Below are 15,743 nucleotides of genomic sequence, written 5' to 3' on the forward strand. Positions count from 1 at the left end.
CTCTTTCCCACATCACTAAATTTCCATAGTAGTTACCAGTCGGAAGCATTGATTATGCTGGTTGTACTCTTTATTTCAAGGTTTGTGCATGTATGCATGATCAATGCCTCCAAAAGAATTTTGATCACTTTGAGAGGAGTTATATTTTAAGCTTAAAACATGTTTTTCAAATGAAGTGCTGAAACTCATATTCTAACCAATTATTAAATTCTTTTCCCACTTATCCCATTTCCATCACCTCAAACACCCATTCGGCTTACATTTGTATTTTAATGGGGGAGGAGACGGCCTGCAGCCTGACTAATCTGGTTTTGGTGGTAGCATTCATTCTTTTATTTGTGCTCTCTTGGAGAAAGTTGCTTAACATAAAGTGTTGATAGTCTACATGGATTCCATAGTCATAAAACTATTTACTGTTACATTTTTTTCTGTTCCCTTTTTAAACACTGTTCTGAGAAGACTACAGTTGCCCAATAAACACCTGTTTAAGTGAGCTTTCACAAGGTTGATGGATCGATCTACACTTAGGAGGACAAATAGCTCTTAGTACCTGCTGAGATAGAAATGTTACACCCTTTTTCAAGATTCAGAATTATGCCAGGGGACATAGATTTGCAGGGCTCAAGAGCTGTTTTTGAACACCTTTGTCTTGGAGCATCGACTTAAGGAGACTTGCTCTTGTCTTCCCCTACCCCGGCCTCCTGCTCAGCCCACACATGATTTGAAACAAAGTGTTGTTTAGACTTGCAGGCAGCTGAGGAATGGGCTCACATTCATGCTTTTCCAGGAGCCTGTTCTTTACCGGAAGCTGTTTCCAAAGGCAGTTTGGTGGTCTGGCCCTGCCTCACTATTCAATAAGAGACAGGAGCAGGAAAGAAGCAAGTGGAGAGAAGGTCCTTTGGAAGGTGGTATCTAACACAGTTACTCCCTCTCCTACAAAGGAGGTCAGTTTTCTCAATACTCCATCTGACTGGTGTCTACGATAGAACAGGAGGAGCAAAAAGGCTAGAAATTGAGACCAAAATTTTTTTAATTAAAAAAACTTAAAGTTTTGACTTTTAATTTATTAATTTATTAGTTATGGGAACTTTAAGAAGTCTTTTAACTTCTCTAAACATCAATTTTTCTGATTTGTTAAAGAAAATAATAATGCATGTTTTGCCTGCTGTTGGTATTAAATTTAATGATATATTTTAAAAATATATGAAAAACTTCAGTGTGCCGCGCAACCAAATGGTATTATTCTGGTGGCATACGGAGAATAAGAAGGAGAATATTGGAAGAATGGACATATTTTAGGTTAACTTGACAGAGTAATTTTGATATAATTACTCTATCAGGTTAAACTAAAAGATTAAGTATTTCCGCAAAAGTCTAAGGGATATTACACATGACCATCATGCTGTAGTTATACAGCAGAGATTTAACCATGTTTTTAGTTCACAAAATATTTAATTAGATTTTTATGCTTTTTCTATAGAGGAATATTTGAACAAGTATGGCAATGTTGTAAAAGAAGATACCATGTGGACTTAAAGTACATAGTATATAATTAATTCAAAATTATTTAAGCAATAAAATGTTCACCTAATAGGCCGTTAAGCTACTAGTAAATGTTATATTGTTTTAATTACACTTAATACCAATTAAAAGCAAAAAGCATATTTAATATTTTGCCTTGAAGGATCTCAGGGTGGAAATTCTAGTACACTTAGTCCTGCCAGTATTACTTACATAAGCAATAGGACAGGAAGGAAGATCCAGAGGCCCTCTGGACACCAACTGTCAATACCACAGCAAGGACAGTTATTTTGCATTGTGATCCATGGGAACCCCAGGATTGCTACTGGAGGTGAAAGAGAAAAGGGAGAAGTAAAGTAGGTAGGGTTAAGATCCCTTCTCCACCTTGGCTTCATCTAAAGCAGTTCTGCTATTTTATGTTTTATGTACTAGGCTTTATGTGAAAATACATTAAAAGCAAGAACTTGTCCACTTCTAAAGATGGTTTTAACCGCTGCTGTAGAGGAAAGAACCCTGGATAAGGAATTAGGGAATCTCACCTCTAGTTTTGTGACCCTGGGCAAGTCATTTATCCTTCTCGGAGCATAGGATTTTGTACGTATAGAAACAAGGAGATTGAATTAAATGTTTAATAGTAAACTAATTAAAACGTTTTTGAAACATGAGCTCTTGGGATAAATTCTAGGATGGAATACCAGGAAACTAACATTTCACTTTTAATTCCAACCATAGCTGGTCATTCTAAGGAGCATAAAGAGATCTTTAACTACCTTTAACTAAGGAGCATAAAGAGATCTTTAACTACCTTTAACTAATAAATTTATTAATTTATTAGGGAGTTATGTGGCTCATGTCTTTAACTGGCAGAAAATCCCCTTCCTCCCTCACTGAACATATTCATCTCTTTTGGAACTGGCATCAGTCAGACCAGACCTACCTTAACCAGATTATCAGCCACAAAAAAATGCCAGTCCTTCTGCTCAGGGTTATAGCTCATGCAGAACCTTTCATAGAGATGGCCACAAATAATTTAATAAAAAATGAATTTCTAAATCTGTAGCTTAAAGTCGTATAAGGTATATAGGTCAATTTAAATTATCCCTCATATGAAGACAAAGAAAGCAAAGTAGCTCTATTGAAGTGGTGGGGGTTCAAAGAGATAGAATGCCGCAACCTTCCATCACGTCTCCCCACCCTGAGGCACCTCTGTTTGAAAACCACTGCATAACCCATTCCTTTAACTTATTTCCATATATTGCAATTGCTATTTTACATTTTATTTTTTAAACATCTTTATTGTAGTATAATTGTTTTACAATGGTGTGTTAGTTTGTGCTTTATAACAAAGTGAATCAGCTATACATATACATATATCCCCATATCTCTTCCCTCTTGCGTCTCCCTCCCTCCCACCTTCCCTATCCCACTCCTGTAAGTGGTCACAAAGCACCGAGCTGATCTCCCTCTGCTATGCAGCTGCTTCCCACTAGCTATCTATTTTACATTTGGTGGTATATATGTCCATGCCACTCTCTCACTTCATCCCAGCTTACCCTTCCCCCTCCCCGTGTTATAATATCTACCTCATTTTTACCTCAATAATCATGGAATTCAAAATTGGTCCTTTGGGAAGACATTCATAAAAGTCTTCACTTTAAATTAAGGCAGGACTTAAAGTTACTTTATACTTGTTAAGAAGGCAATCTAGGAATGTTTGCTTTATGCATCCTTCTCTCTTTGTCCTTGTTCCTGTGGGAAGCAGGGATTAGAAACTGGGTTGACTCTTGTTCTCTACTTTCAAATAGGGAAATCACCCTGCTTTCAAAATCTAGCACTGCTGAGCACCGCTAACTTTACTTGGATGCAATGCAGGGAAAAAAAAAAAAAAAAAAAAAACCCACTGCCTTTAAAACATTAGAAAAATTCTCATTGATATGTTTATTCTTTGATTCCTCAGCACTTTCCTGATGCAAGAATTTAAAAGCCTTATACATGGACTTCCCTGGTGGTGCAGTGGTTGAGAATCTACCTGCCAATTCAGGGGGCATGTGTTTGATCCCTGCTCTGGGAGGATCCCACATGAGGTGGAGAAACTAAGCCTGCATGCTACAACTACTGAGCCTGTGCTCTAGAGCCCATGTGAGGCAACTACTGAGCCCCCATGCCACAACTACCGAAGCTTGTGCACCTAGAGTCCATGCTCCACAACAAGAGAAGCCACCGCAATGAGAAGCCCACGCACCAAAACGAAGAGTAACCCCCACTTGCCACAACTAGAGAAAGCCCATGCGCAGCAATGAAGACTCAAAGCAGCCATAAATAAATAAATATATAAATATTAAAAGCCTTATACAGCCTTAGTAAGAAATGTACTTGAGTTAAATGCACAAAATGAAGCCTTCTCACCTTAGCCACCAGGCACATAGATTTATCAGAGTAGTGCCAGGAGCAGAGGAGAAGGGAATGGAGTATGAGCTCTGCCAACAGACAGATGTGAGGTCATTGATGGTTAGACAGAGGTGTAACAGTAATAATGCCCAAGAAATGAAGTGAAATTACAGGTATACCCAATACTGGGGAAATCAAAATGGTGTAAGAGAGACATGAAACACCTGGAGTCCATTCTGGGAACTGGGGGAAAGTACTCTGAATGTGACACTGAATAGTTCAACTTAGAGAGCCTCATGTTTTAGAAGAATTATCCCACATTCTTTAAAAGATGGCAGTATATGAAAACTGATAGGGTAGGTTACCTTTAAAGAGGATAATTAAAGTGCTATAATTATAGGTGAGGGGAGAATCGTCTATCATTCTCACTGAAGCAATGTTGTCTTGGATGCCAGATAAATTCCTGGGATTAGGTATTACCAATGCAGCATCAGTTGATCACAGCCACACTCAAATAGGTCCATGAGGGCCAGTAACAGTTCCAAATCACCATCTTTCTCTTTCTGCACCAAGTAGCCCCTAACCTCCTTAAGGCTTAAACTCATCTCCCAACATTGAAGCTTAAGTGGCATGTTCAGATGACATTACCTAGGTCTAGCCATCATTCATCCCAATATTACATTTCTTCCTTGGTGCTCTTCTCACCCAAGTTCCTAGAACCCATTGCTATATAATTTAGAAGCACTCAGCCTATCCCTGACTTCTATGTCTGACCAACCAGTCCAAGTAATGCTGGAAGAGAGAGGAGTAAGAAAAGATTTCCAGAAATCGTTTAGAAAAATGAAAGACATAACTTTTCTATTTGAGGACAGTGGGCTCAATCATTAAACAGTCAGGATTTTCATTTAGAGTCAAGTCCCTCGAGGTGTTGAAACTTAGGCCCCCTAAAACCAGTTATGATTAACCTCTCTATCCAAAACTTTATTCCCTTTCTTGTCCCACACCTGTTCCCCTCAAGATTAAGGAGTATCAAAGAAAAGGGGGGATTGTAACTGAGCAGGACCCTATGGGGCCTTCCCAGACCAGATTCCCAAAATGTCTTCTACCTGTCTCTTGTTTGTAGAAAATATTTAGTCTTGCAAGCCTCCCCTGAGTCACAAAAGGCTGGCTCAAGAATTAATGATTGAAAGAATGAGAACATGTAGTACCAAAAAATAACCATTGAGCCAGGAGAACTGGTAATAATTTAAACAACAGATGAGCCATATAGCAGTCACAGAATCTTTAGTTCTTCCCTGAAGGACATCTATAACAGTGTCTGATACATACTCCTGAGTTATTTTACAGATATTAAGACCCCCACCAGATGGGAGAAGCTAAATGCAGGATGGCTATGAACATATAGCCCCCCAGACCAGCTGGAGCCTGAGGATTGATGATGTTAACCTCTGTGACACTACCCTGTTACCTCACCATCAACCAATCAGAGAATTATGCACAAGCTGACCACATAACCTGTGACTCTCCCCCTCACCTTGTCTTTACAAACCCTTCCCTGAAATCCACTGGAGAGTTCTGGCCTTTCACGTGTTAGCCACTCATACTCCTTACTTGGTTTTGCAATAAACACTACACTTTCCTTCACCACAATCCATTGTCAATAGGTTGGGTTTGCTGCAGGTGGGCAAGCAGACTCCAGTTTGGTTCAGTAACAGTGTCTCAACAGGAATTAGAGGAGAGGATGTAGAAAACCAAGATTACCCAACTGTGAAGTCTAAGGATGCCTTGGAAAACATTTTTATTGTCTTTTAAAACGTCCTGAATGGTCATGTATTTACCTGATCTCTTAAAAACCTATTTCTGACATTAACCTCAGGTGGTCATGAATTTTCCAAGTTTCTTACCTGAACAATACTTTTCAAAGTCCCTCCTAACCCCCAAGCCCTATGAGTCTTCTTAATATATCACTAGTCCTAGGTAGACAGGCTCAAATATATGATCATCCCATCAATATCCAAAGCTCTGAATAGCCTTTTCTGTTTAAAATTAAACATATTGAGTACAAAATCCTTAAATTCCTTTTTGCCTTTCTGGACTTCTTAAATCTCCGTACCTGCTCTTGAATGACATCTTAACCTTAGCTGTATATTGGAATTACCTGAGAAGCCTAACAAAATACAGCAAGATTTTAATTTAATTGGTCTGGTTTGGGATTTGGGACTTAGGACCAATTTTTAAAATCCCCCAAGTAAATCTAATGTGTAACTCAAGCTGAGAATCTTTCTAGAGCAATGGTTCTTAATGCATAGACCTACTAAATCTGATACTTGGGAGATGGGGCTTAGCTAAGTGTCTTTAAAAGCCCTCTAGGGGATTTTGATGCACGTTTAAGATTAAGAACCACTGTTCTAGAGCATAGCAGTAAATACTACGACATTAGTTCTCAAAGAGTGGTCCCCAATCAGCAGCAGCAGCAGCAAGACCACCTGGGAATTTGGAAGAAATGCAAATTCTTGGGTTCCATCCCCAGGCTTACTGAATCAGAAACTCTGAAAGTGGACCTAGTTATGTGTCTTAACAAGCTCCCAGGTGGTTGAGAATCACAGCTCTTTGAGAATAAGAACGAATTAAAATAAAGGGTTTTTTTCCCTCAGACATGAGGGAAAAAAGGAAAGAAAGAAAAAGGAAGAAAAGAAGGATAGGAAGGTAGAAAAGCAAGCAGAGGCAGGCAGGAGATTTTTTTGGTTTTGCTGTCTTGTACTAGATGGCTTTGATCGTTATAATTTATCCCCGTGGGGTAGGTGATATCTTTCTTTAAAGAAGAATGCTAAGGGACAAAGAGAAGTCTGTCCATGGTCAAATCAAGGCAACAGAAACAAAATTTGCACCTGTATCTATGACTCCAAGCTGGAACATTCCCTCTACCAGACTAGGGCATTAAGCAGCTACAGACTATGGGGTGGCAACTGTCTTACCCTGTTTTTTATGGTTATGCTTGTCTTTGTATAAATAAATCTGTAAAATGTAGCCCATCTGGAAGATGTTAATCATATGAATAATAGTTTATAACTACTGAGTGTTTACTATGCACCAGGCACAATTCTAAGAATTTTCACAGGTTAATTTATTTGACTCTCACAACAATGCTATGCAGTGGGTACACTAACCCCTTTCAATATATATATAGAAATTTAGGGTTTACGTCAAGTGCCAAATGTCACAACCCCTAGGTGGAGGGGCCTGGGTTTAAAAGAGTCTAACCCCAGAGTCACATACTTAACCCTTATAACCAGTGGTTCTTGGCCAGAGGCAATTTTTTGTCCCAGGTGACATTTGGCAATGTCTGGAGACATTTTTGGTTGCCACAAGTACAGGAAGAGTGCTACCGGTAGCTGGTGGAGAGAAGACAGGAATGCTGCTAAACATCCTACAGTGTTCACTACAGTCTCCCAAAGCAAAGTATAGTCTGGTCCAAAGTGTCAATAGCGCTGAGGTTGAGAACCATCCTACAGTACCCCAAGTACAGAAAAGTCCCGAGAAAGGCAATTTAATAAGCAAAATATAGCTATTTAAATTACTGTATTTGTATCCCTTTCATCAGTTGTTAACAAAATTTCCTGATGATAAGAATGCCTTGTGACCACAAGCATGGGTATAGAGTCTCTCTGGAACTGAAACCATTCCAGTCTCAGGAGTCAAACTTCACCCAGGTCTGGAAATAGCAAGCAATGTGTAGCGTTGCATCTAGAGGTGTCATTAACAAATGTGGAGTTCGGTAAGCAGAGAGTCCCAAACACTGCAACAATCCCAGGTAATTAAACATGTGTGCTACTCATCTCATACTGTATCAGAATTTAAGTCTGGCTTTATCACTGTAATTAAGGAAACTAACCTGCAAACTCCTGCTCCTGGTTGTAATAGGAAGGCTTATCTAAGCTAATTAAAATACTATCAGACTTTGTGCTGTAAAATTCCACTTATAGGGCCTCCCTGGTGGCGCAGTGGTTGAGAGTCCGCCTGCCGGTGCAGGGGATAGGGTTCGTGCCCCGGTCTGGGAGGATCCCACATGCCGCGTAGCGGCTGGGCCCGTGAGCCGTGACCGCTGAGCTTGCGCGTCCGGCAACGGGAGGGGCCACGACAGTGAGAGGCCCACATATCGCAAAAAAAAAAAAAAAAAAATTCCACTTATAGGTCTGGGTCCATGAAGGGAAAATTTTCTCAAGGCATAATGAAAAGTAGGAGGACCCTGTGTGACAGATTAGCTGCTACCTGATAAATTTAATTGATAGAGATGGCCAATCTGGATAATATAGGAAGAAAGTCCACTTGAGAATCTAAGAACAGGAGAGACATGGCAGATAGGCTGGGATGATCCTTGGACACACAAGCTGTTTCATTGGAACTAAACACACATTGCCCCTTCACTCACCTCTTTTAAGATATAATTCATTCCTCAGAAATAGCCATAAACAGAATTGTATGCCTTCCAGTGATTTATGGTTCAGACCAACACTACTTTTGCTACCTCCGCCTCTCTCTCTGTCTGACTTCTGAACTGTCAATCTTTCCTCCCTCACTCCTGAACTGTCTCAAAACTTTACTGCAGCACACATAGATCCCTTGTCATTTCTATCTTGTGTCTTAGTTATTGATCCATATCTTGACGCCTACAGACGCAGAAAACATGAACAGGGCCCTGCAATATCTTTGCAACCTGGACCGCACTATCTAAAATAGGCTCACAAATGTTTGCTAAATGGATGCACAAAAATTTAGATGAAAATCTTTCATTCTCATATCTGCTGCTTTCTCCTTAGAGCCACCTCCTCTCCCCCCACCCCCTTAGTAAATTATTCTTGTAAAGACGGGAAAGAGAGCACCATACTTATTTGTTTTATTTATTGACAGCCTAGAATATATTACATTTGAAATCAGGAATCTACTGTAAAAAGAGAGAAAGGCTTAGAAAATGATTTAGTTTAATCTTCTTATTTTACCAGTGATGAAACTGAATCCCAGGGAGAAAATAATGCCACAAATTCACAAGGCTAAGAAATGACTGAATCAGAAATAGTACTCCTTGACCAGTTTTCAGTAGACCAGTCTTCAATTATTTAGGAGCTTGTCGTGAGAAGGTGGGGGTCAATACAAAGGCAACGGCTAAGAGCATATGCACCTAGGAGTGTTAACTTATCATATGAGCCAAAGATAGAGCCCCAGTATGATCAGATCAGCCTTACACTTGGTAGAGGCACCATAGTAAATTGTGTGCTCTACCATGGTGCCTCTACTACTCATCACTTTCGGTTAAAGCACATGTGTCTACGAGTTAGTTCCTGTTACAAAAGAAATGCACACACCAGGATAGGAAATGCATTAAGCCACTATATTAGTGTGGCTACCAAACAAAATATCATAGACTGGATGATATTTTGGAATTTATTTTCATAGTTTTAGAGTCTGAGAGTTTGAGATCAAGGTACCAACATGATCTGGTTCTAGTAAGAATTCTCTTCCAGGTTTGTAGACAGCTTCCTTTTTGCTGTGTCTCCATATGGCAGCAAGAGAAAAAAAAGAGAGAGAGAGAGAACTCTTTTGTGGCTCTTCTTATAAAGGCACGCATCTCATCATGAGGGTCCTATTCTTATGACCTCATCTAAACCTAATTATCTCCTCAAAGCCCCATCTCAAATACCATCACATTGAGAGTTATGGTTTCACCATATGAATTGGGGGAGACACAATTCAGTCCATAACAGCTACTCTGAATCATTTGTCCAGCCCCTCACTCACTAGAAGTATGAAGCTGAACAAGGACTCATCCACATCTAAGAAATAGGGCACAAAAATGAGAGAGTAAGACGGGGAGAGTCAGCATGGAGAGTCTGTGTGGTGGCATCAGGGTCCCGGATGTTGAAGAGAGGGGAAGACAGGAGAGTGCCTACAGTGGTCTCAGTATTATGTTGCCATTTGGCAGAAGCCTGTTTGCAGAAGCTCTTGTAAAAGACAGGAGAGCTTTAGTGAGTAAAACTCCAGATTCAGAAATAGAATGCTTAGTTTTGCATTCCAGCTCTGTTTTTTTGTTTTTTGTTTTTTTCTTCTCTTAGCTTTGTTACTGTGGACAAGACACTTCACTTTTCTGAGTCACCGTATATTTCCACCTGGAAATAAAGGGCATATCCTCCCATATCTTTCTTATAGGATGGGCATAAGGAGCAGGCAACATATTATATGTGAAAGTGCTTAACAAACTGTCAGGGACTTTAAAATTGTGGCATGCCCCACACTAGAATTATCATCATAGAATTTAGCAGAGGGGCATGTAATGGACTTATCATCTTTTGTGACTAGGGCACTGGTTTTAAGCTTAATGCCCAATTTCTTGGGAAGTCAATGCCCCAGGAAGGTGCTGATGGGCACAGCTGCTCTCCTGTTCTTTGTCAGTCACACTTAAATGCAGAGCAAGAGCAGAAGTTCCTTTAAAACTAACCTAAGCAAATCAGGAGAGCAGCCAAAATAACATTGCAGACTGTGGCTCCATTTCTTTACATAAAAATATCATCCACCCTGCTGCAGGAATTTCAGGGATATTTAGTGCTTGGTTTGAGATTTGAGCTTTGTTCCTTGTGTTTTGCTGATAATTGCTCTTGTTTTCTTTTCTTTTTTTTTTTTTTCATTCTTTTGATTTTAAGTGGAACCCAATAGATGCTGCTGTGACAAAATAGTGATTCACTGCAGAAAATTTGGGTGTCCTGCCAGCAATTTGCAGGGGAAATAAATACAAGAGCAATCACAAGGATTATCTTCCCAGCCAGCATGATGTGATATAAAGCAAAGAATTTCACTGCAGGGAGGAAGTGTTCCTCCAGAGTCAGGGAAGTGTGATCTTTGCTGCTTTCCAGATTGAAATTTTGTGGAGGGGCTTCCAAAGTTCAGATGCCCTGCTTTTAGAGAACAACCTCTGACCTAACTTTCAAAGGGCAGGAACTCTAATGAAACCAAGCAGTGCCTTTTTTTTCTTTTACCCTTTGAAACATAAAAATGTACTTCTCATAGCTAAATAACTTTAAATGCCTCCTCCAGTGCCTCTTTCGGCTTATTGAATCACTTTCCTACATCTTGATTTTGCAAGACGAGGCAGTACAAATCAGACTGTTAACATATATTTGTAGAAAGTGGTCACTCTATGGTGGGAAAATGCACACTGGCATTTCCTCACTTAATGCTACAGAAAAAGTACTAAAAACAAAGAAATGTATTAATTGCTCTCTGCCTGCCAAGTACTGTGCTAAATGCTCTAAAAAAACATTATCTTACATAATCCTCACATCAATTCCAGAAAATAAATACTGAACTTCTACATTTAGAATCAAAGATGATCTTAGAGATGAATGCTAGGACTTCAATAGGGAAGTGCTTTAGTGGTCCAGAGGCCACCACCACCTACCACTCCTGAAACGTAATCATTTGTCGTGAAGAATATGAGCTGCCTTACTGAATACCATCCCGACAGATGGCATGCCCAGCATCCATTTTATCCCATTTCATTATGTATTTTCCCTTGGAAAATGGTCTCTATCAACTTTGGAAACGGTCTTTGGAAATGATCTCTGGAAATGGTCTTTATCAACTCATTTAGTTTAACAGTCATTGGTCTTTGGAAATGGTCTCTCTCAACTCATTTAGGTTAACAGTCATTGGACTCACTCATCCAAACTACTTGCATTTCCAGACTCATCTTTCCTAGAGGTAGAAATTTATTGTGGATACTCAATACCTAAACCAAATTAGTGTAGCTTTTGTGGTTGGGACAAGGATGGGAATCACAGTGGTGAGTGAGAAATCTGAAAGGCATTCTTAAGATTCTGTGGAACACACTTAAAATCTGGTGATGTAGACTATCCCCCACCTCCATTTTATAGATGTAAAAGCTGAGAACCACATAGAGTAAGCAATATTCCATTGAAGAAATTAGTTATGAAAGGATTAGGGTTGGGATTCAGTTATGCTACAAAACCAGTGTTCTTTCCACTAGATTATAAAATTGAGTCAAGAGCTGGCAAATGAAACAAAGAAGGTGATAATAGAGGGAGCAGAGAGAGTTCCAGGAGATTATATTTTTAGGGAAACCAAGGGAGGAATAAATTTCAGGTAAGAAATTTTCAAAATAGACTGCACTGTTGCAGGAAACTCAAGGAGGCTAGAGAGTGAAAAATAATCACTTGATTTGGTTATTAGTTTGATCAGTTTAGAAGTCACTGGAAACTCTTGAGAGGACAGTTTTAAGGGAAAAAAATTATGAGACATACATTAAACTGGGGGGAGCTGAAAGAAGTGCAAGGAAAAAAAATAATAGAAGACTTCCAGCCATTACAGAGAGAAGAGAAAGAAATGGTACCTGGTGTACTAGAATTGATTTTAGGACAGAAGTAACCTAAGAACGTTTACGGATGAAGAGGGATAGATTGATGATAGAAGAGATCATTGAAGAAAAAAATCTGGGGAAAAGTTTGAGAGAATGGACCCAAGCCAAAACAATGAAGCGTAAAGATACAGGAAGAGTCAGAGGTGAAAAATAAAGAAATGGGGGGAAATTGCTTGGATTTGACCATCTTCTCAATGAAGTTAGAGCTAAAGTCATGACTGCACAGGAGCAGGTAGAAGTGAGGAGGGTTATGGAAACCCTGGATTATCTGCTGTGGGCATGTGAAAAGGAGAAAATTCTTTTTTTCTAATTTTTAATTTTTATTGATGTAGTTGATTTACAGTGTTGTATTAGTTTCAGGTATAGAGCAAAGTGATTCGGTTACACACATATATATATTTTTTCAGATTCTTTTTCCACTATAGGTTATTAAAAAAATATTGAATATAGTTCCCTGTGCTATACAACAGGTCCTTGTTGTTTATATATTTTATATATGGTATATATTTTATATTAACAATGTGTGTCTGTTAACCCCCTACTTCTAATTTATCCCTCCCAAGGAGAGAATTCTTAATGACAATTCTCTTTAACCATTTAAAGAGACAAAGATGAAAATGGGTAGGAAATTTGGAATGTAATCTGAGTTACTAATATAGGGTTTTATTTGACTAAGGGATCTTGATAGCTTTCATGTTTTTAATCAAGTCTTTGTGACAAGATAATCAGATGTGGTGAAAATCCAGAGTGGTTAGTACATTGCATAATGCCATGAGGCAAGCTCTAAAATGTTTCCAGCAATACTCTGGTATAATCCCTTCAATCTTTCCTGGCAAAGGGGAGAGTACAAAACTGACGTGAACATACACACACTCACACACACACACACACACACACACACACACACTGAATGATTACTGCTTTAAGTGAATGGTGTAGGAAAGGGAAGAGACAGTAATGATGGAAGGTACAGTTTTTGTTTCTGATAGACTTAGGGTCCTCTTGGACAGGCATAGTCAGCCCTCACTGGGAAATAACTTGAGCATTCAGAGTAAGCAATATTGAAACCATGGTACCAAAGAAAACCAAATGCCTAAGAGCTGAGCATTTGTACATAATGTAGCTACCATGGGCTGGCTGTAATCACAGAGCCTTCCCAGAGTTTGGACATGAACAAAGAAGTATTTAAGTTTCCACAATTAAGTGTTAATGTTCCTTTCAGATAGAACAAATAATTTAATTTTTTTCAATTCTATGAAGAAATATAGATAGGAAAGTCTGAAATCCCATACCTGAGAAGTTATTTGAGGTTAATTTATTATAGATGAAACTTTTAATTTTTCAGTAAAAATTCATTTTATTATATTTACCTCAAAGAATCAAGCATTGGTGTATTTCTTAAAATTATAGGTCCTTTTACTGTGCATTGTTAACTGGCCTATACCTCGGTAAATATTGTGGATTTTCTTTCTCTATTTAATTAGGTGATTTGCTTTGTACTTTATATAATTACAGTATTTGTCTTCTCCTTTGTTTGAGGCAAAATTGTAATCATTCGTTCTACTACCTGAGGCTGCTAAATGAATATTTACTAAAATAAAAAAATAAGCCACTGAGAAGGGTATAATTGTATCTGAACCAGAAAATTTTCATTTCACATCCATCATCTTAACTTCATTGTGGCTGCTGAACTCAAAATGAAAAGGTACAAAAGCCCCAGGGGAATAGAGAACAGTAATATCATTACATTTTTACAGAAAATAAGTTTCTAAGAATTCACTGCAAACAGCAACCCCCCACTTCCACATAGTCTGCACCTCCCTGCTTGGTCACAGTCAAGATCAGAAAGTAGGGAAGAATGATCATGACTTAAACAAAAAAGTGGAGTGGGAACAGGGAGAGAGAAGACTGTAGTAATAATTCTCAACGAGGTATATCCCACTGAAAGTAAAACCGCAACTAACAAAATTCTTAAAGATAGTTAAATTCTGATTAACTTCTTACCAGGTGAGATGGTGAATTTTTTGTGTAAAATTGGCTGGACCATGGTACCCAGCTTTTCTATTCTGGATATTTCTGCAAAGGTTTTTGGTTTTGTTTTTGTTTTTTTGGGGGTGGGGGAGATTAACATTAAAATTTGTGTATGTTGAGTGAAGCAGATTACCCTCCACAATGTGAGAGGGCCTCATGCAATCAGTTGAAGGTCTTAACAGAACAGACTGACCTCCCATGAGCAAGAAGGAATTCTGCCAGCAGACAGCCTTTGGACTCAGACTGCAACTCCTCCCTGGGTGATCTGCGTGCCAACCTACCCTGCAAATTTTGGACCTACCAAGTCTCCACAATTGTGTGAGACAATTCCTCAAAATAAATTCTACACACACACACACACACACACACACACACATACCCATACACATACACATATTCTTTTAGTTCTGTTTTTTTGAAGAACCCTGAATAATATATCTGATTAAACACTGTTATTTTAATCAGAAGCTATTTCTATCTGAACTGCTTTGAGTAACAGAGCAAGCATGATATATTGGCAGAGACTTGGAATCTGAAAATCTGATTATAGTCTATATTATATGGACCAGAGTCACTGCACTTCTCTCTGGAGCCTCAGTTTCCTCTTCTGTAAGATGATGGGTTATGCAGGGACTGAGGTTCCTTGCCAATGTGGTATTGAATATTTCACACATTTATTTGTTAACCACTCCCAGATAGATTAGTTTTAGTGATAAATCACTTTCCTTTTAATGTGCAATAGTAAATTATTGCCCCTTTGGTCAGAGTCAACTATAAACTTTGTTACCATTCATTACAGTGTGTGGGGAAAAAATGGATACTACTCAGGCGTTATCTCACTGGGTCTCTTTGTAACATTGCAAACTGCCATCACTCCTTTGTTGAAGGCCTCTCCTTCTCCCTTGGTTTCAGCAATATATTTACATCTGTTTCTACTCCAGGCAGAGACAATAACTGGAAAAATACAATAAATATGGCAAAAATTTGAATTTCCCAATAAGAAAGAAATACAGACAAAGCAGTAAAATCTCACTGGGGCAAATTACAGGAACTGAAAATTGTCAAATAAGGAGATTCAGTGGCTGGTAAATATTGAAAAATAATTTCAACTCATAATTAATCAAACAATTACCAATTATAATAATGTGATGGAGTTTTCATCCATAAAATTAGCAAAGGTTTCTCTATTTTAATTCTATACCTGACTCGAGGGTGTAGTGAGCCTGATGGGGGTGGTATAAATTGGTAGAGAACTTTTAGAAGGCAATTTGGCAATGTGCAACAAGAGACTTAAAATATTCAAGCCCACAAATTTATATCTAGGGACCGTCCTTATGCATTATACATAAACCAGGGGTGTGGGGGGAGTTTATGTAAA

The sequence above is a fragment of the Lipotes vexillifer genome, unplaced genomic scaffold, assembly GCF_000442215.2.
Source record: "Lipotes vexillifer unplaced genomic scaffold, Lipotes_vexillifer_v1.1 scaffold377, whole genome shotgun sequence".
Taxonomy (NCBI): Eukaryota; Metazoa; Chordata; class Mammalia; order Artiodactyla; family Lipotidae; genus Lipotes; species Lipotes vexillifer.